Source organism: Choloepus didactylus, chromosome X (assembly GCF_015220235.1).
Source record: "Choloepus didactylus isolate mChoDid1 chromosome X, mChoDid1.pri, whole genome shotgun sequence".
Taxonomy (NCBI): Eukaryota; Metazoa; Chordata; class Mammalia; order Pilosa; family Megalonychidae; genus Choloepus; species Choloepus didactylus.
The window spans coordinates 20,668,794-20,696,444 of NC_051334.1; the positions used below are offsets into that span (position 1 = coordinate 20,668,794).

The following is a 27,651-nucleotide window of genomic DNA, read 5'->3' on the forward strand; positions in this document are numbered from 1 at the left end:
GGATTAAGTTACTCTAGGATTTCTAGTGCCCCTAAACTCCCTACTTGCCAGAGGCAACAGTAAATGCTCTCAGGAGAAAAATAACATCATCAAGAACCCCAAATTCTCTCTTCATTCTTTCCATACGGAATGTTCAGCAGTCAATTTAAAAATAACCAGACATACAAGAAGGAAAAACTTGATTTAAAAAAGCCAATAGGGAAAGCAGACAATGGAAAGAGACCCACAGGAGGTCCATGTAATGGAAATATTATTCAAGGATTTTAAAATAATGGTTAATGTGTTCAAGGAATTAAAAGAAATGATTGAGAATTTTGGTAGAGAAATGGAAACTAAAATAGAATCAAGTGAAAATTATATAAATATAAAAAATAAAATTAAGAGCTGAATGGATAGTTTTATCTGCAGATTGGACATAAAAGAATAGAGAATTAAGTTAACTACACATTGGGCACAAAAGGAGAGAGAATTACTTAACGAAGAGATGGGTCATAAAAATTATCCAGACTGAAGCATGGAAAGTCAATAGGTAGAAATATGTAGACTTTTGGAACACAATGAAAAGGTCTGTCTCATATTAATTGAACTCCATACACTGCGATGGGGGGGGGTTGAAATTGGTTCAACAACTTTGGAAAACTATTAAAGATGAACGCATGAAGACACCATGACCCAGAAATTCTGTTCTTAGGTACGTACCCAGTAGAAGTGTATACATATTTGTACCAAAAGACATGTTCAGAAATGTTCACAGCAACTTTTTTTGAAATAAAGACTGGGGAAAGACTCCACCAAATGTGCATCAACTGTAGAATGGTTAAGTAATTTTGTTGTCGGAAAGCAGTCAGTAGGTAAAGAATAGGTACTGTATGATTGCATTTTCATAAAGCTCAAGAACAAGCGAAAGTAATCCAAGTTCTTGGAATTCAAGATGGTTACCTTTGAGAAGATAGAGGGATCCTAATTGAGGGGGCCATGATGGCAGCTTCTTAGAGGCTGCTCATTTTGCTTTCTTGATCTGAGTTGTGGTTATCTGAATGGTTCACTTTTTGATAACTAATCGAGCTGTATATTTATGATTTTGCATATATGTTATACTTCAATAACAAGTTAAAAACAAATAGCTGCCATATACACTGAATGATGAACTCTAAGCTCCCCAAAGCTTGAACATATCTAGGAGGATCACATCTGAAGATGATGTTATACCCATTCTGGTTCTTAGTTTCTTATAAAATGAAGAAGGTCAACTAAATCATGCATATTCTATAATGCTTTCTTCTTTTGCAATTACAATTCCGTTCATATGTTTTTTGTATATCTATGCACCAGTAAATTGATGTCGTAGAGGAAAAAAAAGTCTCAAAATAGGTTGACATGAACAGACTAAAGAAAATAATATTTGTTTAATTTGTCAAAATGATAATGCTAAATTATTTTAATTTGGATTTAGTTTTCTCACAGCTAAACACAGAAATAATTTTCAGTTTATGACTCATAGCTGCTGAAGAGTTCCTTTCACAGAATGGATATGTAATTTAGTTTTTCTGTTTTCTATGGATGCATTTGACTGCTTTATCTTCTTTAGAAGTTCTAGCTCAGAAGTATTTGGGCACTTCAATGCATTTCTGAGACACAACACAGTCTAATTTTACAGAGCATTCTATAACCCAGACACAGAGGGAAAACTGGTCTATAAAAGCCACCTTTATCATAGACCTTTGTTCTGTGTGCTTTGGGCCAAATCACTGAACATTATCTGAATTTCAGACTTCCAAATTCCAGTGGAGGATTTTATGATAATTCTTTGATTCTTTTATTTTTCTGCCCTTTGTGGTTTATTCCAAGTGAAGCAATTTCTTCTGGTGGGATTGTTATATCTTTTCCTCTTTAATGCCAAAGACTTAACATTAATATACTTTCACCTTTGGTTATGGAGTTTAATATTAAATATTTTTCATTCTGGACTCACTAGTACCAGCCAAATGTTTCTGAGGCTCCTTGGTCACATCTTAGCTTGAATTATTTATATACAATTATATTGCTTTTAAGAAAAATTGGATATGCAATTGGTGAAGTTGTTAAAAGGACTGTAATTAAAGTAATACATGAGAAAAGGATCCAATTTTGTGGACAATTGTTTATTCTGCATTTTACCTTTCAAAACAGTTAAATTGTTGTTACACCCTTATATGCTCACAGGGAATATTTGCAATACAATTTTAAAACTGGTGCAAATTAGTGTTTTATATCAGCCCATTAGAAAAACAAGCAAATAACCCATCCTCTTCCAGTAGGTTGAGGCAAACTCTAGTCTCAAGAGAAGACTGTCCTACTATTTTCTCTATTAAATAAGAGAATATGGGAGAAATTTCCACCATTGTTCTCAGGCCCATGAGGCTCCTAGGATCAGTAATTAAAGGGTCATACTTTGGTGTGAGCTTCTCTTACCCACTGAGGTACCTACTGATGATGGCTTAAGCTAAACTCTAGCCCTGCTCCAGTCTCAGCCCATTCTCCCCTCATCGCCAAGTAGGGAATTGAATTGCCATGGAGGAATGTGTATTTGGGTGTCTGGGTACACTTGATATTTCTGTCACTTTTCAATTTAGTGACAACGTACAATGAAATTACATTCTAATTGTCTTTCAAAAAGTTGGGACAATTATTCATTTCTCTATTTGAGGAGCTCAGTAGCCTTTAGTTTTCATCTAATTGGTAATGACCTTCAGCCAACTTCTCTCTCTCTCTCTCTCTCTCTCAAATTCCCTAATCACATTTCATAGCAGTATCATCAGATGGTCCTGGAAAAGCCACATACCAAGATGCCAAGGAAACCCATGAAGTCTTGAAACACTTAAAGAGAACTGGAGTGTACAAGAAGAAAAATCATCTAATTTCTTCAAGTTCACAAAATGTAATGTCTGCCAATGTATCTCATTAGATGGTTCAAAACAGTTTTTCAAGTTATTTTCTAAAAAGAACAGAAACTTTATATTTCCAGAAAATCCAGGTTTGGCATGACATTGCAGTGCTTAATATCATTTCAGAATAGTCTCAAAGCTTTTTCTTAAACATTTCCTCATCATCTTTTAATTATCCTAGTTTATTTTCTCAGTGATCAATTAATGTGGACATGCGACACGGTCAAGGCTTCTGCCAATCAATCTGGCAATGTTGGAGAGTAACTTGAAGTGAACGTTTTTCCTTAGAAGGAAATGCAACATTTTGAGAGGATCACTGGGGTTCCAGGGCTTTACTTCCATGAAGCCAAGTCACCAGACCAAATGTGAAAACAAAGTAATCAAGCGTCTAAATGATTTATCTTTACGCCGGATGCTTGGTTTAATGGAGCCGGAACAACTTGCCTAACCGCCTGAGGGTTTCATATTTCATGGGTTGTTATGGGATTGTGGAGACAGTAGCTATATGACTCTAAGATCTATTTTTATTCAATAAAAATTGTGTGTAGTATTGTACATGCCTGGAATTTATATAATGCTCTCCATCCTGGCATTTTACAAGAGATGATTTAAAATGTGCCATCTGACTTGCAAGAAAAAGAGCATCTTTAAAACGCTACTGGTTACTGTGAAAATAATAGCAGCAGACAACTTGCTTCTAGGAAACAAAAGACTGATTACAAAAAGCTCATTTGAAAGCCTTGTTCTGCAAGAAAGGGCTCGGCTGGTAGAGTTCTGCTCGTCTTGTCAGTTCCACCTTCTTCCCGTACTGCCCCACCCAGGTACAGGTGTTCAGGCCAGTTTAAAGGAAAATGAGAATGTGCCAATATGTGATAAAACATTTTCTTAGAGCATTTGAATCCACGCTTAAGAGTTGGCCTAAGGCTGGCCCAAAGACACTGAGAGGAAAGCAAGATGGAAAACTATCATCCTAAAAGAAGAAAAATGAATCAAATTGGATCAAAATGGAAATGGACGTAATAATAATCTAAAATGAAAATCTGATCTCAAAAGTATATAGATAGGAATGAATGTGTTTCTAACATTTTCGCTATCTTGTGCTTTATGATTTCCGCATTTGTTCTGTTTCTCTTCAAATCTGAAAAAGCTGAATGTTAAAGGATTTCCTCACCTCTGAGACAGGAAGGTCTAAGCATGGTGTTGAAGAGATAAGTTCTTTAGAGAGTAAAAAACATTTTTTTTGAAGTTTGTCTTTTGGATGCACATGAATATTTTTTTCTGAGGTGTTTGTTGTTTCAAACAGTGTTGGCAATAACTTAGAAATGATTCTAATAACCATGGGACCTCCTTCACCTCTTAGCAGTCTATAATTAACAGTGTAAAAATCTGCCTGAGTATGAAATAGTTGTCCAGTATTATTTTACCTCTGTTCATTTTGATCAGCTGCCAGCTGAGAAACCTTTGGGGCAAAACTTTGTAAGCTTTATCTCTTGGTTCATTAGGGTGACTGGGGGAGAAAGAAAGGACAGTCTTCAAGGTGCTGCTAATTAAAATGATTGCTGTGCGTGCTCTCCAAGGACCACTCTTTTAGTTATAAAGTGCATGTGTAAATGAAGCACCCCAGGCCACTAGCAAAAAAAAAAAAAAAAAACAAAACAGAAAACAAAAAACAAATCAGAACCAGCGAGGCTCAGCTGGAAAAACTGAAGATAGACTCTGTTAACAAGGATTCTGTGGATTTTCTTGTATGTGCAGCTGTTTTGAGGAGCGTTGGGAAAATATTGGTTTCTTTCCTTTGGTTAAGGGCAGTTAATGGAACCTGGATTTCACATTTCTTATTTATATGTAAGTTTCATAGTGGAACTTCTCCACTGTCTCCCAGAAGTTCACAGCAGGATTGTGCCTCAGTTACCCTCAGTGGTAATAATCTGCTCATTATGCACCCTGTACTGACTTCCTTCCCTTGTCTGTCTTATTTTCTCAATTTTCTCTCATTAATTACTGGGATCACCTCCCAGATAAGCTCATTGCAACTCAAATCCTTGTCTCAGGGTTTGCTTTTTGGGGGAACCCAACCTAAGACAAGTGCTATTACTAAGATAGAGGTGTAGGGATAGTCCAGTTTGCATGGATCCAAATTAGTCACTTCTGATTTTAATTTGTCTCCTTACCTTTATGGACTATGCAAATTCTGGCAATAGCTGAACAATACACTGGATTATTACATCTCTGATGCCTAAAAATTCATAAATATTCATAAGAATTGTTAAACCGATCTGAATTCTAACAGAACTCACTTCCAAGCGTCTCCTCTCACTTGTGGTATAATCACGGGGCTATCTAGGAAGTTATGTTAGACATTGTTCTAGTTTGCTAAAGCTGCCATTATGCAAAATACCAGAAATGGATTGGCTTTTATAAAGGGTGTTTATTTGGTTACAAATTCACAGTCCTAAGCCATAAAGGTGTCCAAATTAAGGCATCAACAAGAAAATATCTTCACTGAAGAATGGCCGATGGCATCTAGAACACCTCTGTTAGCTGGGAAGGCACATGGCTGGTGTCTGTTGTTTGCTCCTGAGTTGTGTTTCAAAAATGGCTTTCTCCAAAATGTCTCTGGGGTTCTCTTAGCTTAGCATTTCCAAACATCCTTCTGTCTGCATCTCGGTTTCTCCAAAAGTCCCCCTCAGCTGCTTTGAGCTCTTGCTGTCTGTGAACTCTCTTATAGGACTCCAGTGATCTAATTTAGACCCACCCTGAATGGGCCAGGTAATACCTCCATGGAAATAATTTAATCACAGGTATCACCCACAGTTGGGTATGTCACTTCTCCATGGAAACAATCAAAATGTTCCACCCGACATGATTGGATTAAAAAGATCATAGCTTTGTGAGGAACATAATACATCCAAATGGCACAGATACCTATTAATTGGAAATATAATTAGTTCATTGGAACCTAGACATAGCTCAAGGCAATCAATAGCTGTATGACATCCATTAGTTGAAAATGGAAAACCTGAGGGTAGAACCAGAATATTTGGTATATTAATGCCATATTTTATATTTATTCAACCATCTGGGGAATTATCACTTCTTTTTTTCAGTATTAACCAGCTGTTTGCCATGGTATTTTCAATAATGGACTTCCTCTGATCATTAAACAGTGTTTACAAGGTGCTTTCCTCAACCCTTTTGAATCTTTTAAACAATATACGTTCTGTTGACATACATAATAAAGTAGTAAACAGAAACTTATAAGGGGGTAAACCAAGCTACCTCTCTCACTCCCTAAATTTTTGTCCTGATTATCCGGATACTACAAGGAAATGTGCCCTTTCGTCACAAACCATTCAATTGATCAAGTTACTTGAATGTCCCTACTCATGCAAACCAGGTAAAGGAAGCAGACTGAATTCAATCAACTCATTGGTTATTATTTTTTAAAAAAAAATCTTGACCAGTAACCTAGTTATTAAACAATCGGAGGTGGCCAGTGAAAAGTGTTGATGAAACCTCTGCCATAGACTCAGACCTCAGTATTTGAATAAACTTTGTTTCTTATCACAGTTGCAGATTTCACACTCAATTTAGCCAAACAGCTTACAAATGCATTATATTGGTTATCCTTAAGAAGAATCTTTAATCCTGAAGCAGTTCAGTGGATGTTCCTCAGTACTTTATGGTCCACAGTTACAACTTTGTCTTTTGGCTTATTTGACATTCTCCAAAACCCGTTGACTCTCATTCTGTTACAGGCTAAAGTGTTGACCTCAAGAAAGATGGACTGTTGCTACCAGAGGGAAAGCTAAGAATGAATCCAGTGTTTTTGTCTGCTTGGCTTTTCCTGCATGTCCTGGATTGCTAGATTTCAAAAGATGGACTGAGGAAAGGGAAACAAGAAAGAAAATGTCAAATCTTGCCCTTCTTTTATGTCTTTTCTCCTGAAAGCATTTGACCATTGCTGGGCTCCTGGATCTAAATCAGGTTGTCACCACAGTTAATAAGTATAAACAAGTATCTCAAGCCTAGGTTACAACCATGTATTTCATATCCTTCATCTGTGTTGACTAAGACTGAATTCAGATGACATTTTGTGGTGCTTGGAAGCTTCTCCTAAGGCCTGTGCCTCTAGAAGATGAGGGTATCCAAACGGTATGGCTGCTGCTGCTGCCATACCGTTTACCTCTTCATTATCCTTTCCCTCTGCCTCTCCTCAGTACCTGCTCCTATCTTGCTAGAAAATCATGATGCTATGAATTATATGGAATCAATGAATTATAAACTGGCAAAAATACAAATAGAAAGACATTTAGAGAAAAGAAATGTAATGGAGTATGCCATTTGCAATAGTAAATATTTTATTGATGAAACAGATGAAAGACTAATGAAATTTGTGGATTAGGCAGTGTTGAGAGGGATCACAAATTCTTTAGAAGCCAGGATTGAAACAAACTGTGATCTTGATAAATTATATAAGTCGTCTTAGCTTCAAAAAAGACAATGATAAAGTACTACATAATAATAATTCAGAAAAAGATCCTCACACAGAAATTGAGGAATTTAGGAAAAGCAAAACTGTTTTCCTCTATGGAAGGGATTTAAAATTTCAGATAGATTAGAAAATAAATGTGAAGGAAATATTCTGCCATGCCACTGCTAACTTCATGCGATAAAATATATGAAAGCACAATCTAAACTATAATGCATTTTGAAAATATTATTATTGAAGTACAGTTGTATTGATAGTAGGAATAGCTAAGCCTTGAGGTCAGAAGAGAGTCTCAAATCTTGGCTTCTCCAGTTGTGACCTGTAACTCTAGCTAAATTACTTATTCTCTTTTAGCCTTATTATCTTCTGTAAAATTAGTATAATGCCATTTGTTTCACAGGGATATTGTAAGGATTAAATGAGATAATGTATGTCAGTAGGTCTCAGATGGGCAATTTTGCTCCCCAGGGGACATTTGGAAATGTCTGGAGACATTTTTGGTTGTCACAACTGGGGAGGGTGCTACTGGCACCTAGTGGGTAGAGTCCAGGGGTGCAGCTAAACATCCTACAATGTGCCAAATAGCCCCCACAACAAAGAATTACCCAGCCCAAAATGTCACTAGTGCCAAGACTGAGAAGCCCCGGAAACGTGCATAGCCCGCAACCTGGTATGTAATAAAAATATGAAGCAACCTGTAGGTACTGTTTTAATTACTGCCTCCTAGATAATATAGAGAACCAACTTAATTTTGATGGGAAAGGACAAGGAAAGAAAGTTGTAACATTAAATTGAGAAAAACATGCTGAAACGGATCCTGGATATAACCATTGAAGGCCTTTGTGGAATGAACTAAAATGCTCATCCCAAACGTTTTATTTTAGACACTAAAAATAAAAGGTAAAAGGTTGAGCAGTTAAAAAGTGATGAGTCCATTAAAAATTCCTATTGCTAGGGCAATGAGAGGACCTTGGAAAAATTTAACCTATACAAACAAGACAGGATAAAATATATTCTAGGGTATTAAAGCTATTAAGATTATTAGAGTGTGAAATATGCTGCCAAGGAAGCACTAGATCCACCATCTCTTGAGATGCTTGAAACTCAACTAAACAAACCATTACAAAATATATTTCTGGGAAAAGGGCACTTGCACAGAAGGGAATCAAACTACTCACCCAATAGGTCTTTTTTCCTTCTGATACTCATGTTTCAGCAGCTACTTTTAAAATGGTGGGAGGCAAAATGTCAAACCAGAAGAAAGCTTCATGGGATGAAGCCATAAAATCAGTTGTTTGATCAGTTTGACAAAGGCAACAGAAATTGACAAAAGCTTATTATCTATCGTGAAAAAAATAAAGGTTGCCAAGAAGAAAGAGATACCATAATCTATCAAATTAGTTTTAGCATCTACAAAGTAGATGGCAGCCTTGATTTTGACCAAAAATTCTTCAGACATTAACACAATAATCTGGAAATGGTTACATAGAAGATAATGATAAAATTCATTGTAATTGTTTTTAAATTGATGCTGATCCCATCTGCGTATTATCTCAATTGATTAAAACACAACAAAATGTAAACAAATCCACAAAGTAGGCAGAACAGGGAAAATGCAGCTGAATCAGGTTAAGTGATTTGCTAAAGGCCACTTGGTGTGTTTACAAGGCAAAGCTGGATGGAGAAAATTAGATTTTGTCTCTCCTGACACCTGGACTAGTACCCTTTATGCTGCTTTCTCCCCCTGCTTTCAACAGGCAAATGAGCACTAACAAGTGAAAGGGGAAATGCTTAAGGTCTGTATTATAGAGCCATCTAAATGTTTGTTTCTCTAAATTGTAAGCTTCTGGTTTATGTTTGAATCTCTCCATGTAGCAGTTGGAAATTTACTAAATATGCTGAATTAATGAATAATATTTGAGGTATTTCCAAAGAGACTCAACAGATAAATCATTGAGTTAGATATATTTTCTTAAGTATCCCCATTAGTCAAAACAGTCTCTGTTCCTGATTAGGCTAAATCTCTTTGAATTAGCAACTATGAATTGTCTATGAATTGTCTAAATTAGGAAGTATAGCATGGGAAAGTGTTTTTGAAGTAGAAGAAATTTATAATAATTTGTTCTATTTTCATCATCAGCTGAAAGCCAGAGTATGTTAGTTAAACAAAAATAATTCATCATTCCATGGGAAAGCTGTGCAAGAGATTCAGGCATTGAATAGAAGTTGGGTTTAACAAACTTGAAAGTTCCATCTCTGAGATTCTATTATGCTGGATTAATGGATATAAATTTGTGAAATTGCTACAAAAACTCAAAAATTAGTATCTCAAAAACTGGTACCACCTGACAAAAGTTGTATTTAAAGAAAACTGCATAGATTATGTTACCAGTGGGGGTCACATTTTATCAAGACAACACAGTGGAAATACATTCGTGTTTAGCCAGACTTTTCCTATTTGGGCACATTGTTTCTAATTGAAAGTAAGATAGATGGGGTACTGAAATCTAAACAGCGCCAGTAATGGCTTCTAATTATTTTGTTGTAAAAACATAGGCATTCTCTCTCTTTTAATGGCTGTGCTTTCCTGCTGTTTGCAATTGCAACAGCTTCTTTCAGAAACTGTGCAAAATATTTCCTAGGTAATCATTTGGCAAGCCCCAAATGAGCAATTTATGAGAGATATGCTAAATAACATTACCAAAACTCAATGGTACTGCCCAGTCACAGGAAAAGCGAGTGTGGAATAAAGTGAAATTTAACTCTCCCTGCGGGATCTTGGGTGTAATCTCACTGTTGGAGAGACCTCTGACTCCCTAAACAGATTGGCAAAACACTGAATGACCAAAGGAGTGATGAATTCCACCAGTCAAATTAAAATATAACCATGATCTTTTTAATTTTTATTTTTTTAATATTTTTATTATTTTTTTGGAGAGTAATGAAAATATTCTGAAATTGATTATGGTGATGAATACACAACTATATGATGACACTGATCCATCGATTGTATACTCTGGATGGATTATATGGTGTGTGAATATATCTCAATGAAATTGCATTAAAAAATGGAACCACAAGGTGTGAGATGCTGAGGAGGCCTGCAAATGTAGTCCTTTTGTTTTTTAATTTTTTAAGAAGGCATTTTCCAAGTAGTATGCATAAACATCATCAGAGGATTTGATAAAATGCCCAGTCGAAGGTTCTACCCCAAATACTCTGATTCAGTAACTCTGGGATAAAGCACAGAAATCTATCTAACTATATTTTAAAGCAGTTTTATTGAGATATAGTCACTTACCACAATCCATTTGTATTAGTTAGGGTTCTCTAGGGAAACAGAATCAACAAGAGATATCTATAAATATAAGATTTATAAAAGTGTCTCCTGCAACTGTGGGGATACACAAGTCCAAATTCCGTAGGGCAGGCAGTAAACGCAACTCCGATGAAGGTGTTCGATGAACTCCTCAGGCAGCAAACTGGCAACTCAGATGAAGGTGTTTGATGAATTCCTCAGGAAATGCTTGGCTAGCCGAAGAAGAAGTGAAGGTCCTCTATCTGTCTTGCTTAAAAGTCTTCAACTAATTGGATTAAATTCAGCTGATTGCATTCTCTCATTGTGGAACACATGCCCTTTGTTGATGATGTAATCAGTCCCAGCTACAGCCAATTGACTGATTTAATAAACCCGCCTTCTAGTTTATTAACCAGTCACAAATGTCTTTGCAGTAACTGTCAGGCCAGTGCTTGCTTGACCAGACACCTGGGCACCATCACCTGGCCAAGTTGACACATGAACCTAACCATCACACCATCCAAAGTGTACAATCATTGTCTTTTAGTGTATTCACAGAGTTGTGCATTCGTCACCACAATCAATTTTAGAACGTTTTCATTACTCCAAAAAGAAAAACTCCATACCCTTCAGCAGTCACTGCTCAATCCCTCTATCCTTCCCCATCCCTACAGAACCACTAATCTATTTCTGCCTCTATATATTTATTTATATTTACATTTTATATAAATGGAATCATGCAATATGCAGTACTTTGTATCTGGTTTCTTTCACTTAGCATAATTTTTTTAAAATTATTTTTTAATTAGAGAAGTTGTAGGTTTACAGAAAAGTCCTGTAAAAACTAGTGTTCCCATAAACCATCCCCTCCCCCTGTTGTTGACACTTAGCATTAGTGTGGTACCTTTGTTATAATTTAATTGTACTATTAAAATTGTACTATTAACTACAGTACGTAGTTTACGTTAGGTTTATTTGTTTCCCATGTACCACCCTATTATTAACACCTTGTATTACTGTCATACTTTTGTTATAGTTCATGTAAGAATGTTCTTATACTTGTACTATTGACCCAAGTCCACCATCCAAAACAGGGTTCACTGCGTTATACGGTCTCATGTTTTATCTTCTAACTTTCATTCTACTAGTGTACACAACCCAAAACATCCTCATTCAACCACATTCCCATGTATAATTCAGCAATGTTAATTACACTCACAATAATGTGCTACCATCACCACCGTCCTTTTCCAAACTTTCACAATCAACCTAAGTAGAAATTCTGTACAAATTAAGCATCAGTTCCCCATTCTCTACCCCCGGTCTATCCCCTGGTAACCTATATTCTAGATTCTAATGCTAGAGTTTGCTTATAATAATTAGTTCATATCAGTGAGATTATACAATATTTGTCTTTTTGTGTCTGGCTTATTTCACTCAGCATAATGTCCTCAAGGTTCATCCATGTTGTCACATGCATCAGGTCTTCATTCCTTTTTACAGCTGAATAATATTCTACCATATGTATATTTTTACCAAGCAGTGCAGGGGAGTCATGCTGGCCATCCTTCCTTATATTAGGTTTTAGTTTCCCCCAGGTTATGATTTATAACATAGTTGTTTTCCATGCACAGAGTGTTTTATTTAGAATTCTGTTCTTTATGACACCTAAACAGCATTCTATAACCCACCCTTTGGAGCTGATGATTTTTTGATAACCATTTTGTAGAGGAGAACAATGAGACACAGAGAGTTTATCCCTGTGTATGCAGGGTTCTAAAAGAAGACTGAATTATGTCTACTAAGACCCCTAGAGCAGACCTTGTCCAATAGAACTTTCTGTGATGATGGAAATGTTCTATACTGTCCAATAGTTTAGCCCATAGCCCACATGTGGTTTTTGAGCATTTGAACTCTGGCCAGTGTGACAGAAGAACTAAATTTTTAGTTTTAGTTAATCTAAATTTAAATAGCCGTATGTGACTAGTGGCTACTGTATTGGGCATCACAGCTCTACGTAGGACTTCTGGGAAATGAAATTTCCAGGAAATATAACTCCTAGACCTGGCTCCTGAATAGGGTGGACAATGGGAAGAATGACGACACTAGGAGGATGCTGGGGGTGGATGTAGTGCATCAGGAAAAGCTTCTTGTTTACCTACCAGACACTGGCCATTTGCTCAGTTTTTTGTTGTTGTTGTTGGGTTAAGCTAGTCATACCCTCAGTAACCTTATGTAATAAAATGGATGCCTTGAACTTCTCTCTGACTAAATTTAGTCTGTTTTCCTATGTTCTCTTTTTTTAATAGATGCTGACATTTTTGCAGTGAATTACCTTTAATATACACTTACTGAAACCACACATCCTTGAAGTTGCTAAAATTAAAATAAAATACATTTCATTACAGTTTCAGTGACATCTCTCTTAGCAGTAGATCATGTAAGTTCCATTTCCCAAGTAATACTTCTCTTGATCACTTTCTCAATTCTTCAAATGAAATATTCATTGGTAATGAAATGTCTTAGTAAGCTGGGTTTAAGAGAGAAGAGGGAAAACAGATGCTGAACCACGATCCAAGACTATGATAAAAGTGAAAAAAAGCAAAAAGAGATGGAAAAAAGTAATGTAGGATTTTAATTAAACTCTAAAAATGTTACAGCATTTTATCCTTTTTTTTTCTTGAAAGACTTTAATATTTATTCTCTCCTTTCCCATCCCACATAAAACCACAGCATAGCAGGTTCTTGAAGTCCAACTGCTAGCAACCCTGGATGGATATTAGAATCACCTCAGTGACATCTGCACTGCCCCCCACCCATTCTGATTTAATTGGTTTGCGGAAGGGGGCCCAGCATAGTATGTTCATACCTTCCGTGTTTTAGAAACTGCAGGTTTTAAAAGTGGAGGGGAATTAGAAATCAACCAATCAAGTCCTTTTATTTTGCAGATGAGGTAAATGAGATTCAGAGACTTGGACCAGCAGTGACTGGCCCAAGCTCATGTCGTCCTTTGTGCCTTACCTAAGGCCAGAGCCATGGTTCTGATTCCTAGTCTCATTCTCCTTCTAGAACAGCAGGCTGCCTCCACTAATGTGTTTCCAGGCCATACGTTCAACCTACTTTTATCTTGGCATGTTTCTTATTTGTCCTGCTCTTCCTAACATGATGCTCCTTAGGCTTTCTCTGTGGTATCTATTTCAAATATTCTTAGATTTCATGATGCATTTGTATTGATTAGTCACTTGAGGGACTGTTATAATGACCTTTGGGCAGCTTGTCCCTACTTCAGAATATCACAAATGGGAAGGTGTATATTTGATCACAGCAGCGATTCTCAACCTCAGTTGTACATTAGAATCATCTGCGGGGATGTTAAAAAATACTGAAACCTGGGCTCTATCGCAAACTAATTAAATCAGTATTTCTGTAGATGGGCCCCTGGCATCAGTATTTTTATAAGTTCCCCAGGAGATGCTAATGTATAGCCAAGGTTGAGAACCTCTGGATCAGAGGAAGACGTCAAGAAAGGCTTCAGATTATTAAATACTAGATGGCCAAGGGACATACATAATTATGCTGATTACATCCCCCATGTCTCTTTGCTCCAGCTAATTTGCTACGAATTCACCACGTTGGCTTTACCAAGGCCTCACAATTCAGACAGTTGCCATGGTTACCACAAATGCAGGGCCATGGTTGGGAATACAGAAAATCAATATTTCCTCCTAGCAACATGTGAGCTATGCTGAACTTATAGAACCTGTGACTTTTTCAGTAGCTCTGAGAGGCCTGTTGTATGTTCAGACTCGGGTCCAAACCTAGAAAATGACTGTTAATTTTTCTTTTTGGAAAGTTTTTTTTTTTTTTTTTTTTTTTTTTTTTTTTTAAGAAAAATACTTGAGTGAGACCTTGATGAATGTATTTTATGTTAAATGAGCAGATTTGAGATGGAGCATGACAATAGGATGTCTGTCTTAAAGAAAGAGAGGTGGGGAACAGAGAGAAAGAGAAAGGGAAAGACAGAGAGGAAGAAATAAGAGAGAAAGATGAGAAAAGAGAGGGAGGGAACGAGAAAAGCAGATATGATACTTTGAACTCTCACCCAGTACATGTCACTGTGCTAAACAATTTGCAAACATTATCTCATCTCTACTTAGGTGCTATTATATTCATCATTTTTTCAGTTGGGTAGAGCGATCCTCAGCAAAATCTACTTGTTCAAAGTTACTGGATTAGTAAGGGGGAAGGCAAATATTTGAATCCTGATCTGACTGCTTTGGCCCTATGCTTCTAATCACTTCAATACCCTTCCTTTCTGACTGACTTGTTGGCTTCTGAATCAGGGTAGGAATGACCACTGTGGGACTTCTACATGTGTATTATGTTTGTTATGCTCAGAAAAGACAAGAGATATGTGGTAGATGGCATTGATAGCCTCAGTTCTACACCGTTGCCTTCCTACATTCATGCCTTTTGTCACGTGACTTTGCAGCTCTTCCCCAAAGAGTTGGGTTTGGCCAGGTGCTTTACTCTGGACAGTAAAATGAGGTGGAAGTGATGGTGTGCCAGTTCAAACCTAGTAGGCCTTTTAAGAGGCCTTTTGTGTCTCTGCCATTGCCATAAAGAGGTCATACCTTGGCTAGTTCACTGGTCCATAGGAGAAGGATGAGAAACATTAGGAGCCGGCTCAGAGACCTGCAGTGGGAAGCAGAGTTGCCCCAGACAGCAATCACATCCTTGATCAAACTCCAGCTGACCTGTTGACCTTCAGACACATGAGAGAGCCTAGCTGAGTTCAGCAAAGCCATGCTAGCCCAGCCCCAGATGTGCAATTTGTGAGTGAGCCCAGCTGGGATCAGCAGAGCTACAGATGTGTAAGCTAATCAGATGCTTAATGTGTATACCTCTGAGATTTCGTGATTGTTTGTTTTGCCCAATAGCTAACATTACAGGGTAAGAGGGAGCCTATAATACCACTTTACTCTTGCATGTATGGGCATATAAAGTACACAAAGGGTGGTTTACTTGTGCTGAAGGCTAATGCCTGCACAACATGACTGCTGGGAGGGAAAAAAAAACCCTGTTACCTATTTCTTCCAGTCACACAAGTCCAAGTAGCATTCAGCCACAGGGATATTTCTTTCATCCATGATGAATGATCCATAGTTCAGTACCTGTTAGAAAGGACACTGACTCAGAGGGAGAAGCCAATGTTATAGTCATAAGGTTGATCTGTGGCTCCAGATATGTTATTCTGAAATGTCCCATGGCCTGAAGGTGCAGAAATGGTCAATGGGCTGTCTTTTCTTTATAAAGATATTACATATTTCTCAGTCTTTGTTTCCAGTGAACACCATTCTTTTAACAGCCATTCAAAACCTTTAGGGACTAGAGACCTAGAACAGTGGTGATTCTCAAGGTCAGGAGTTAAGAAAGAAAAGTGAGGTAGGAAAGGGCAACAAAGGGAGGAAGATTTAATAATACACATACCCCTATCCTATAAGAATTTCTGGTGGGGAAGTGATGTGCATATTTTGTAAAATAAAATCAACCAAGATGGTCTGGCATTTATAATATGAGTTTCCAGTTGAGAAAGACTTCACTAAGAGCAGTCCTTGAGAGTTCCATCATAATCAAAAATTGTAGAGAAACAAAATAAACAACGTATAGTGAAATTGTTGTTGGTAACATATATGAGTCACTTATTAACTTTTCAAAAAATGTAAGTTTTTAAACATGACTTTTATGTTACAAACCAATAAGGATCATCAATAAAGAGTCCCTGCATATTTTTGAATTTTAGGAATCCAGCTGCTCAAGAAATGAGGGAATAGTTAATTTATATTTGTACTTCAGTGCATGCATACCTTAATCTTAGTTATTGGAAAATTACATATAGGAAAAACTGCTGATGCAAATATATAGCTCTACTCATTGTAAGGTAAACAAACAACCATTCCCAAACTAAGTTAATAATGATGAAGCTAAATTAACAGTATTTATAAATATAATGCAAGGATTAGAGCAGTTGAAAACCACAATCAAATGAAGACAACATTAATGACAAAAATACTGATTACAAACTGTACTTTCTGGATTTGCTCATATTCCAACTACATATATAGTTAGCATCATGTGTGGCAGTCATATTTCTTAGTAGAATATGAATGATTTAGTAGACTCTAGTAATGTACTAGAAAAAATAGAGCCAGGATTATTTTGTTGTATGAAAGTAAGGGTGCTTTCAAAAGTTCTGGGGTAGTGTTAAAGGGAGCAATCTTAAAGGGGCTCCCAGTTGTCAAACTGTGGCACTGAAGCATGAGCAGCAACTAATAATTACAATTGGTAGTGCTTCTGAGCATGAGATCTATAATCAACAGAGAAATGAATGTTAAAAGGTATGATCATAGATTTTCCACTGCCTTGCAGTGGCCATCTAAAACATATTCATACATTAGATGATGTTTTGTACACTATTACAAATATTAGTGGCTCTTAACAAGACATTCAATTCATGGCCACAAGAATAGATGCTAAGGGCTACAGCCTGGAGACTGGATACACTTCAAGATTCAGCAGAGCATCTCCAGGAGAGATGTGTGATCATCTGTGGTGCCTGAGGCCAGGTTCAGACCAAGCTCTCCGGATGTCAATGGCCTTTATACTGGACTGGCTGTGGGGCAAAGTGGAAGTCAATCAAGAGACTATCCAGTGGCTCCTGGAGAAGAATGACTTGCTGATTCACTGTTACCATGGAGTATCAGAACAAGGACCGGCTGAATGAATGCGTCCAGTACTAGCATGCATTACACAGAAATCTCATTTATTTCACTACCATTGCAGATGCCAGCCCAACAAGCATGTCAGAAACAGTGGATTAATCTTCTAGTTGGCTGTTTTGAGGTGTGATTGAATATAATCTATCTCTATGAAATGGAGACAGGATCTTTACCAACTCAACTGCTTAAAACATGAATGAAACCTCTGTGATTCTTATAAAATGTGCAAATGTGAAGAAAGCTACTAAATTAACTGCATTCTCAATGCAAATATTTATTTTAATAATTTAGGGGTGACATCATCAACATGGCAACATAAATAGCTACTGAAAATCCTCTCCAGAGATACAACTAAAAAAAAAGGACAATTCTGAATTGTTTGAAAGTCTGGTGAAGGATATAGACTGCAGAAGGACCCTGCAGATGCCAAATTGAAGAAAGAGAAGAAATATTAGGTAGGAATCTTCTGTCCCAGAGCAGTTGGTCCTCTCCTCTCTGCCTCACTTGGAGTCTGTGTGGGAAAGACACAGAAACAGCAGACAGGACCCCTCCCACCAGGGACACAGATTTTAAAATCTGTCATAGCAGTGAGACACACCCCCACTGTTTGAAGACCTAGGGGACAGGGGAGGACAATTCAAGGCCCAGGTCAGTGAAGGATAAAGAGACTGAGAAAACGTGGACAGAGACCATATTTACAGCCCTGGGTCTGAAAACCCTTTCCCCAGCCTTGAGGGAAGCAGCAGCTGGCAGCTGTTTCCTTGCCCTGGGGATGGCTGGAGTACTGGGTCAGCTGAGGGAGTCCTCTGCCACAGGTGTAGCCCCACATCAAGCCAGATTTTGGCTGGTGAAGTAAAGGCATAGGAATCCCACAGTTTCAGCCTTGCAGGGTCATACAAAGCCTGGGCTCAGAGGCAAAGCAGCCTCTGAGGACAATTAAGTTACTGAAAGCACCATCTGCTGGATAGTCTGGAAAGTTCAAGGAACCCAGACCCTTTACTAGGAACATGGGAGCTGGTCTACATGCCCTGCACAGAAACCCAGCCCAGTGTTGACTGAGAAATACTGTCAATTGAACTGTCAAAGTGGGGCTCTAAAACAAACCCAGGTCTTGCTGACCAGCAGAAAACAGAGCACCACTGGAGGCCAGCAGATCTATATTACCACACACAGTGGACTTACTGGGGTGCCCAGTACCTACCTCCTATCTCTGTGGCAAGCCACAGTGGGTGCCTGATTTTGGGGGAAGACGGGGGTGGAGGGCAGAGCCAATCTGACAACTGGCCAGCAAGAGAAACAAAGAAATAGAGATCAAAGAAAATTAACAAGAAAACCCAAGGCAAAAGAGAGAAAACAACCTCCAGAATAAACTGATCAAGAAAATCAGATGCCTAGACAGCAAAAAATCACAAACCATACCAGGAAACATGAAGACATGGCCCAGTCAAAGAAAAAAAGTAACACCTCAACTGAGATTCAAGAGATGAAACAACTAATTAAAGATGTTCAAACAAATCTTCTAAATCAAATCAACGAGTTAAAAGAAAATGTGACAAAAGAGATGAAGGATATAAAGAAGACACTGGGTGACCATAAGGAAGGTTTCGTAAGCTTGATAAAAACAAATGGCAGACTTATGGGAACGAAAGGCACAATAGAAGAGATGAAAAACACAATGGAGACATACAACAGCAGACTTGGAGAGGCAGAAGAAAGGATTACTGAACTAGAGGACAGGACATCTAAAATGCTACACACAGAAGAACAGATAGGGAAAGGAATGGAAAAATATGACCAGGGTCTCAGGGAACTGAAGGACATCATGAAGTACATGAATATATGTGTTATAGGTGTCCCAGAAGGAGAAGAGAAGGGAAAGGGGGTAGAAAGAATAATAGACGAAATAATCAATGAAAGTTTCCCAACTCTTATGAAAGACATAAAATTGCAGGTCCAAGAAGTGCAGCATACCCCAAACAGAATTGATCCAAATAGACCTACTTCAAGACACTTATTAATCAGATTGTCAAATGTCAAACACAAAGAGAATTCTGAAAGCAGCAAGAGAAATAAATCCATCACATACAAGGGAAGCTCAATAAGACTAAGTGCAGATTTCTCAGTAGAACCCATGGAGGTGAGAAGGTAGTGGTATGATATATTCAAGATTCTGAAAGAGAAAAATGCCAACCAAGAATCCTATATCCAGCAAAACTGTCCTTTAAATATGAGGGAGAGTTTAAAATATTTACAGATAATCAGACACTGAGAGAGTTTGTGAACAGGAGACCTCCTCTACAAGAAATACTAAAGGGAGTGCTGCAGACAGATAGGAAAAGACCGGAGAGAGAGGTTTGGAGAAGCATGTAGAAATGAAGATACCAGGAGATAGAAAGAGGGTAAAGATCAGTCATTTGATGCTGAAGGAGTACAGAATGTTCAACAAAATTGATTGTGTAGATCTAGAAATGGATAGCACAATACTGGGTGATGGTAGCACAATAATGTAAGTACACTGAACAAAGATGACTGTGAGTAAGGTTGAAAGAGGAAGGTTGGGGCATGCGGGGCATCAGAAGGAAAGCTACAAGATAAATACTGGGACAGCATAACTTAGTGAAACCTAGAGTGGTCAATGATTGTGATTAAATGTACAAATATAAGAATGTTTTTACATGAGGGAGAACAAATAAATGTCAACTTTGCAAGGTACTGAAAATGGGATGATGTTGGGGAAAAATAAAATCAATGCAAACTAGAGTCTATAGTTAACAGTAGCACTGTAACATGCTTCCATTAATTGTAACAAAGGCAATATACCGAAGCTAACTGTTTGTCTTTAAGAGGGGAATACAAGGGAGGGGGATGGGATTCTTGGCATTGATGTAGTTGTCTGACCTTTTTATTGTATTTTATTTTCATTTTATTTTTTCTTTTGTTACTTTTTAGTTATCATTTTTTCTTCTTCTTCCTTTTTCTTTGTGGAAGAAATGGAAATGTCCTCATATAGATGTTGTGAATGCATAACTATGTGATTATACAGGGAACCATTGATTGTTTACTTAGGAGGGAATGTATGGTGTGTGAATAAAAGCATCTAAAAAATAAACAGAGGAATACAAGTGCTGGAGAAAATGTGGAGAAAGGAATGTACCTAATCACTGTTGATGGGGAAGTAGAATGGTGCAGCCCATCTGGAGGGCAGTGTGGTGGTTCCATAGGAAGCTAAGCATGGGGTTGCCATATTGTCCTACAACCCTGTTATTGGGTATATACTTGGAAGAACTGAAAAGAGGGATACAAATGGACATTTGCACCATGGGGTTTATGGCGGCAGTATTCACGATTTGCAGTGGATGGAGGTGGCCTAAGGGTACATCAACTGACGAACAGAATGATGAACTGCGGTGTATACATATGTTCGGGTTTGCTAATGCTGTCGTTATGCAAAATAAAGGGGGTTTATTTGGTTACAAAGTTACAGTTCTAAGGCCATAAAAGTGTCCAAACTAAGGCATCAATAATAGGGTACCTTTACTGAAGAACAGCCGATGGCGCTAGAAAACCTCCGTAGCTGGGAAGGCATGTGGCTGGCATCTACTGATTCTTTGCTCTGGGGTTCTGGTTTCCAAAATGGCTTTCTCCAAAATGTCTCTGGACTTGTCTCTCTTAGCTTCTTCAGCTCCTGTGCATCTGAGCATCGGGGGTCCTGTCTTAGTTCTCCGGAGCAAACTCTAGGCTAGCATCTCCAAATGTCTCCAAGCATCTCCAAGTGTCAGCTCTTAGCTTTTCTCCAAAATGCCCCTCTCAGCTGTTCTGAGCTCCTTCTATTTGTGAGCTCTTTTATAGGACTCCAGTAAACTAATTAAGACCTACCCTGAATGGGCTGGGACGAATCTCCATGGAAATATTCAATCAAGAGGTCACACCCTAATAAAAAAGATTAATCAATCTGCCTGCACAAGATTGTGTTAAAGAATATGGCTTTTGGGGGACATAATATATCCAAACCAGCACAACGTACAAGGGATTATTGAGCTGCTACAAGAAGGAATGAAGTTGTGAGGTATGCAACTAGGTGAATGGACACTGAGGACAGTATATTGAGTGAAATAAACCAGATATGAAAAGACAAGCATTATAATGCCTGACAAATATGGACTATCATGTGCCAACTCTGAGAACTGAGTCTGAGAGCATAGGTTATCAGGGGAAGGCTTATTGTAAATGTTCCTAGATTGTAAACTCTTACAGCAGTTACATCTGTTTCTGAGTTGTAATGGTTATCTCGAAATTCTGAGATGCTGAGCTCTTTGTGTATAACCTGGTCAGTCTCTGGAACTTTTGGTATCTGTGTGATACCTGAGACTCAGAGCCAGAGTCCAGTAGCTATGAATGTCAGCATTACCCCATACAGCAAATGTTAAAGAGTCTGAAAAAGAGTTCAGAGTTCAATTAGAGATATGAACAAAGTGGACGTGGTTAGGACTAAAGTAAATCAGACTAAGGGGTAAAGAATAATATTGACGGAGTTTTAAAAAACTTCAACTTCTGTGTGAGACCAAAGGAAAAGATGTTTATTAGGTGCACAATCTATAGTTTTTGTAACACTATATAATTCAACTTGTATAGTCAGTTTATTTGAACACCATAATTACATGAAACCTTGAATAGGGAGTGAAATCTGATGGTTTGTACAGGTTAGTGTGAAGCCCTGATACATCCCAGAGTAATTTAGGCAGAGAATAAAAATGTATTTGCAAAGCCCCCTTGAGGGACTGGGGGAAAATGTAGAAATATTAAACTTCCCCACCTGGGGAATTAATGATATTCTTACAAGCACTGGGGACTGCCAATTTAGAAGGCTGAGCCCTTGATCTTGGGGCATGCCCTTATGAAGTTTGTTACTGCAAAGTAGAGGCTAAGCCTACTTAAAATTGTGCCTAAGAGTCACCCCCAGAGAACCTCTTTTGCTCAGATGTGGCCTCTGTCTCTAAGACAACTCGGCAGGTGGATTCACTGCCCTTCCCCCTCGTGGGACATGACTCCCAGGGGTGTACATTTCCCTGGCAACGTGGGACATGACTCCTGGGGATGAATCTGGACCTGGCATCATGGGATTGAGAAAATCTTGACCAAAAGGGGGAAGTGAAATGATGCAAAATAAATTTTCAGTGGCTGGGAGATTTCAAATGGAGTCGAGAAATCACTCTGGAAGGCATTCTTGTACACTATACAAGATACCCCTTTTTAGTTTTTAGTGTATTGGAATAGCTAGAAGGAAATACCTGAAACTGTTGAACTATAACCCAGTGGCCTTGATTCTTGATGACGATTTCATAACTATATTGTTTACAAGGGGTGACAGTGTGATTGTGAAAAGCTTGTGGTTCCCACTCTGTTTATCCAGTGTATGGACAGATGAGTAGAAAAATGAAGACAAAATGTAAATGAATAATAGGGGGCTCTGGATGTTTTGGGCATTCTTTTTTACTTTAATTTTTATTCTTATTTTTTTGTGGAAATGAAAATGTTCAAAAATTGGTGGTGATGGGTGCACAACTATATAATGGTACTGTGAACAATTGTACACTGTGGATGATTATATGGTTTGTGAATATATCTCAATAAAACTGAATTTAAAAATTTAGCAGATCTGTCAATAGTGTCCTCTGTCCTGAAATTGGAACATGTTTAAGAAACAAAGACACTGCAGGTACCTTCAAGCCTACCTTTTTAGTTTTCCCTTGAAATGGAAACTGAGTAAGTATTGGATAATCAGTTCCTATTGATTGGTGTGATTTTCAACTGAGGTCTTGACAATTAGACATGAAACTTTGTGCTCCCTTCTACCAGTCTGTAGTTGTGGTCCCTCTAAGTGCTCTTTTCAGGTTGCTTTGAAATAAAGCTTGCCTTCCCATGAAAGATTGATGTGGAGGTATAGAACTTTCCATGCAATAAGTGTTCCATTTGCTTTTCCAGAAAAACTGCAAAGACTTAGAATACATATAACAAAAATGCCATGATCATACTCAAGAAAATTAATTCTTATTTATTATCTAATATCATTTTTATACTAAGAGATGATGTTCAGTTTTTTTTTAAAAAAAAGATTCAGCAGAAAGGATATGACTTCAAACTCACTGGATGGGTCCATTCCAGGTCCTTCCAACACTGATCCAATAATAGGTTCCCATGCTCTCCAGTGCTAAATCATTGTTCGTTCCCTCCACTCCCCTTGACATGCCTGCCACACTCACCAAGAGTTCCTTGCATCTATTTCATGTATCATGTTCCAGCCATAAAAAATAAATTTGTATGTATCCTCTACCAGCCCAAAGTCTGTCCTTTAGAATGCCTACTTTGTAGATAAAAATTAAGATACCCAATCATAGATTTTTCCTTGCCTTCTGAGGGTAGCCAATCTAGAGAAAAATATGCTTCCTTCAACCTACCCCCAAATTACCCAACACAGGCCCACATCCTGTAACAAGTCCCTTCTGATATGCTCTCACTGAGATGTCTCATGGTTTCCAATGTTGCACTGTCTTCCTCATTACAGTGAGCCAGCAAACACAGCTTTGTTCAACTACAGGTATGTTCCTGGTGGTCACTGACACCAAAAATAATATTTGACCTGGACCACCTCGAGAACAAAATCAAGGGATACAGCTATAAAGCACAGACTGCTCTTTTGTTGTCAGAGATAGATAGACATATGAAAATAATAACCACTAAAAAATTAAATCTAAAAATATCACCCTGATAGTTACAAGCTACTATATTGATCTTCCTGGATTTGCTAATATAATTACTATATTTCATTTCTAAGCTAAAAAGATTTTACCATTCCAGGTTGGAGGTAAATGTCAAAGAAAGATTAACCAACATCAAAATGATATACCTCTTTCTACTTACTATTCATTATCAAAATGACTAAATATTGGTCGTGTGCCCTTAATAATCTATTAGGGCTCTAAAAAAGAAAGTGCTTTAATTGAAAAAAAAAATGTTATGCATACATTGTAAATAGTTCAGAAGATATTCGTGGTTTGACATCTGCAGAGTCACTGCAGAGTCAAATTTAAAGGAAGATGGTATTTAAAAGCAACAAGGGGCAGGGGGCAGATGCATGTGGAAGTGCTCCTTTTAAGAAAAGAAAAATATGAAACTGGAAAGGAGTCTCTCTTTAATAAGGGAATCAGCTTTTATTAGAGAAAAATATAAAGCTAATCACTTTGATTAAAATACTTAAAATACAGAAGTGTTATTATTCAATTCAGATGGGATCTGTAAATACTTTAGACTGTGATCTTAAAGGTGAATTTATAACCTGGTGAACCAAGAAATAGCTTTGGATAGGTAACTAATTGGAATGAAGCAAATGTCTCAAGTAAAGATTAAATTGGACTGGACTCTGCTGTCTCTCTTAATTGACAAACTTCTCTGTTGTGCCTTCCTTTTGTTTGTAAAGAGATAAGAACTCTCTTGCTGTTGAATTATTTTATGATAAGAGTCTGTCCTACGGACGTGACCTTCAGGCAGCATTGTGTGAACATCACAGTTGGGGAAAAAGGTTTTAAATAATTGAGGAATGTCATAAAATATGGCCAATGTAGGGAATAGTGATAGTTAATAAATTGTTAATTACTTAATAGTAATAGCTTCAGTTGTATCACAACGTAAAATAAACTTAAATTGTTTATATTTTAGATCTTTTTCTGCCTTAATCTGAATTCTTTGTTTCAGTAACTCTAAAAAGGTCATTGTGGCTTCCTTTGCTTGAAACAGCTCATATATCTAGTTTTTCCCCACTGTAGTGACTTCACAAAATGAAAAAGTGGGTTAATAACTGTTCCAGAATCTACTTTGCCTATTCTACATTCCTTCACAAACAAGTCAAGGGGAGCTTGATATGTGTTATATATGCATAAAAGACAGTGCAAAGAGAACGGAAATCAGCCGTCCTGCCACACCCCAAATTCAGCATCTGGATTTTGGGAATATTCTCCTGGAGGGATTAGACAGTCTTGAAGATCTGCAAAGGACTAAAATATGTATGCTTGTACAACATAAACTTAAAAATTTGGCCTTCTGAGACTATTACACTGGTGAACCTCATTAGCTCTATGTAGCAAGTTTCTTTATAGGGAGTTTGGGTGTGTGTATGTGGGGGAAGGGATTCTGCTTATTTTATGTATTCATTTTTCTGACAAACAAGGATTAATGAGCCTTTTGTGCAGATTTCAATTATTTTTCTAAAACAATGTGTGACTGAGTAATGTAGCAATAAAGGAGAAATATATTTGCTCCAGGCTTCCTAAGTAGGGAAGAGATTATTGATTCTTAATCTTAAATTTTGACATGTATACTTGACTTGAAAAGGCTAACGTTAATCAATATTTCTCCCTAACTCCTGAACAAAACACAAGGACCTTAGAATGCTTTAGCTCTGACCCTTCCCTGTTATTATTGCCCATTATTTTCATTCCAGTAACAGGTTTTGAACTATAGTACAGATAAAAAATAGCCAAGTGTAGAGCTCAGTGAATTTTCACAAAGTCAGCCCACATGTGTAACCACCCAGATCAAAAAGTGAACACAGACAGTATTCCCACAAGGACCCTCTTGCTCCCTTCTAGTCACTAACCTTGCCTCCACAAAGGTAAGAACTCTCCCAATTACTAACACCATAATTAATTTGCTTTTCTTGGACTTCACGTGAATGGAATCATATAGAATGTACTCATTTGGGTCTGGCTACTTTTTCTCAACATTAAGTAGTTTGTGAGATTCGTATCAAACATATGTAATTTGGGGTAGTCATAGTTCCTTAATTTTCATTCCTTTGAATTGATTTAACATTCTAGTACCGATTGATTTCTGTATTCTCAGGTTTTGTTTTGTCTTTTTATTATTATGAACATTCTTGTATATGTCTGTGGGGCACACATATATGCATTTTTGTTGGACACATGGTTAGGAATAGAATTGATGGGTCAGGGTATGCAGATGTTCAGCTTTGGTAGATATTGCCAAACAGTTTTCGAAAGTGTTTATCAATTTACACCCCATCAGCAGTGGATGAGTTGTCCAGTTGCTCCACATACTCACCAACACTTGGTATTATCAGTTGTTTTAATTTTAACCATTCCAGTATGTAGTCTTAACTCACTGTGGTGTTAATTTGCAATTCCTTGATGACTAATGATATTGAGCATTTTTCATACTCTAACTGGATATTTGGGCATCCCTGTTAGTTTAGTACCTGTTTGACTTTTGCTCTTTTTCTCTACTGGGTTTTCTGCCTTGTTCTTACTGATTTTGTAGGAGTTCTTCATAGATTTCAGATACAAGCCCTTTGATCTTACATGTATTTCAAATATCTTCTACCAATCTTTGGCTTGACATTTTACTCTCTTAATGTTACTGGTGATGAAATTACTGTTTTGTTTCTTTTTCATGTTGCCCAATTCATCAACCTTTTCTTGTTTAAGAAATTGCTGTCTATCACAAGGTCATGAAGATATCCTCCAACTTTTTTTATCTGGACATTTTATTATTTTGCCTCTTGATTCTTTTTTAACTGATATTGGTGTGTGGTGTGAGGTAATTCAGTAATAAATTTTTCCCATTTATTATAAAGGCCACAATTTTCGCACAATGTTGCAATGCCAACTTTATCATAAGTCAAGTATCCATATATTTCTGAGTCAATTTCTAGACTCTCTGTTATTTTCTATTGGCTATTTGTCTATTCTTGCAGTGATACCATACTATCAATGTAGTTTTATAATAAGCATGATACTTATGAGTGACCTTCTAACTTTGTTTTTCTTATGCAGGATTGCCTTGGCTTGTTTTGGGTCTTGGGATTTCTCCATTATAAATTTTAGAATTATCTTGCCAATTTACACACACACACACACACACACACACACACACCCATTCCTGGAATTTCAATTGGGATTGCAGATTTATACATCAATTAGGGGACAAAAGTATCTACATCACCCATGAGGGTGGCGTGGTATACTTTTTTATTTATTTAGGTCTTCTTCAGTTTCAGTAATATTTTATAGTTTAGTGTGTAGAATTCTTTCATACTTTTCATTACATTTGTTCCTAGGTTTTTTTTAAAATTCAGTTTTATTGAGA

At 37.4% G+C, this 27,651-nt stretch overlaps 1 long non-coding RNA gene and 1 pseudogene across 2 annotated transcripts in view; both read left to right on the top strand.

The window, feature by feature from the left end:
* Positions 1 to 27,651, top strand: part of LOC119523743 — a 134,519-nt gene that overhangs the window by 52,990 nt on the left and 53,878 nt on the right. The gene's annotated exons all lie outside the window — the stretch shown is intronic.
* Positions 17,361 to 17,800, top strand: LOC119523742 (annotated as a pseudogene).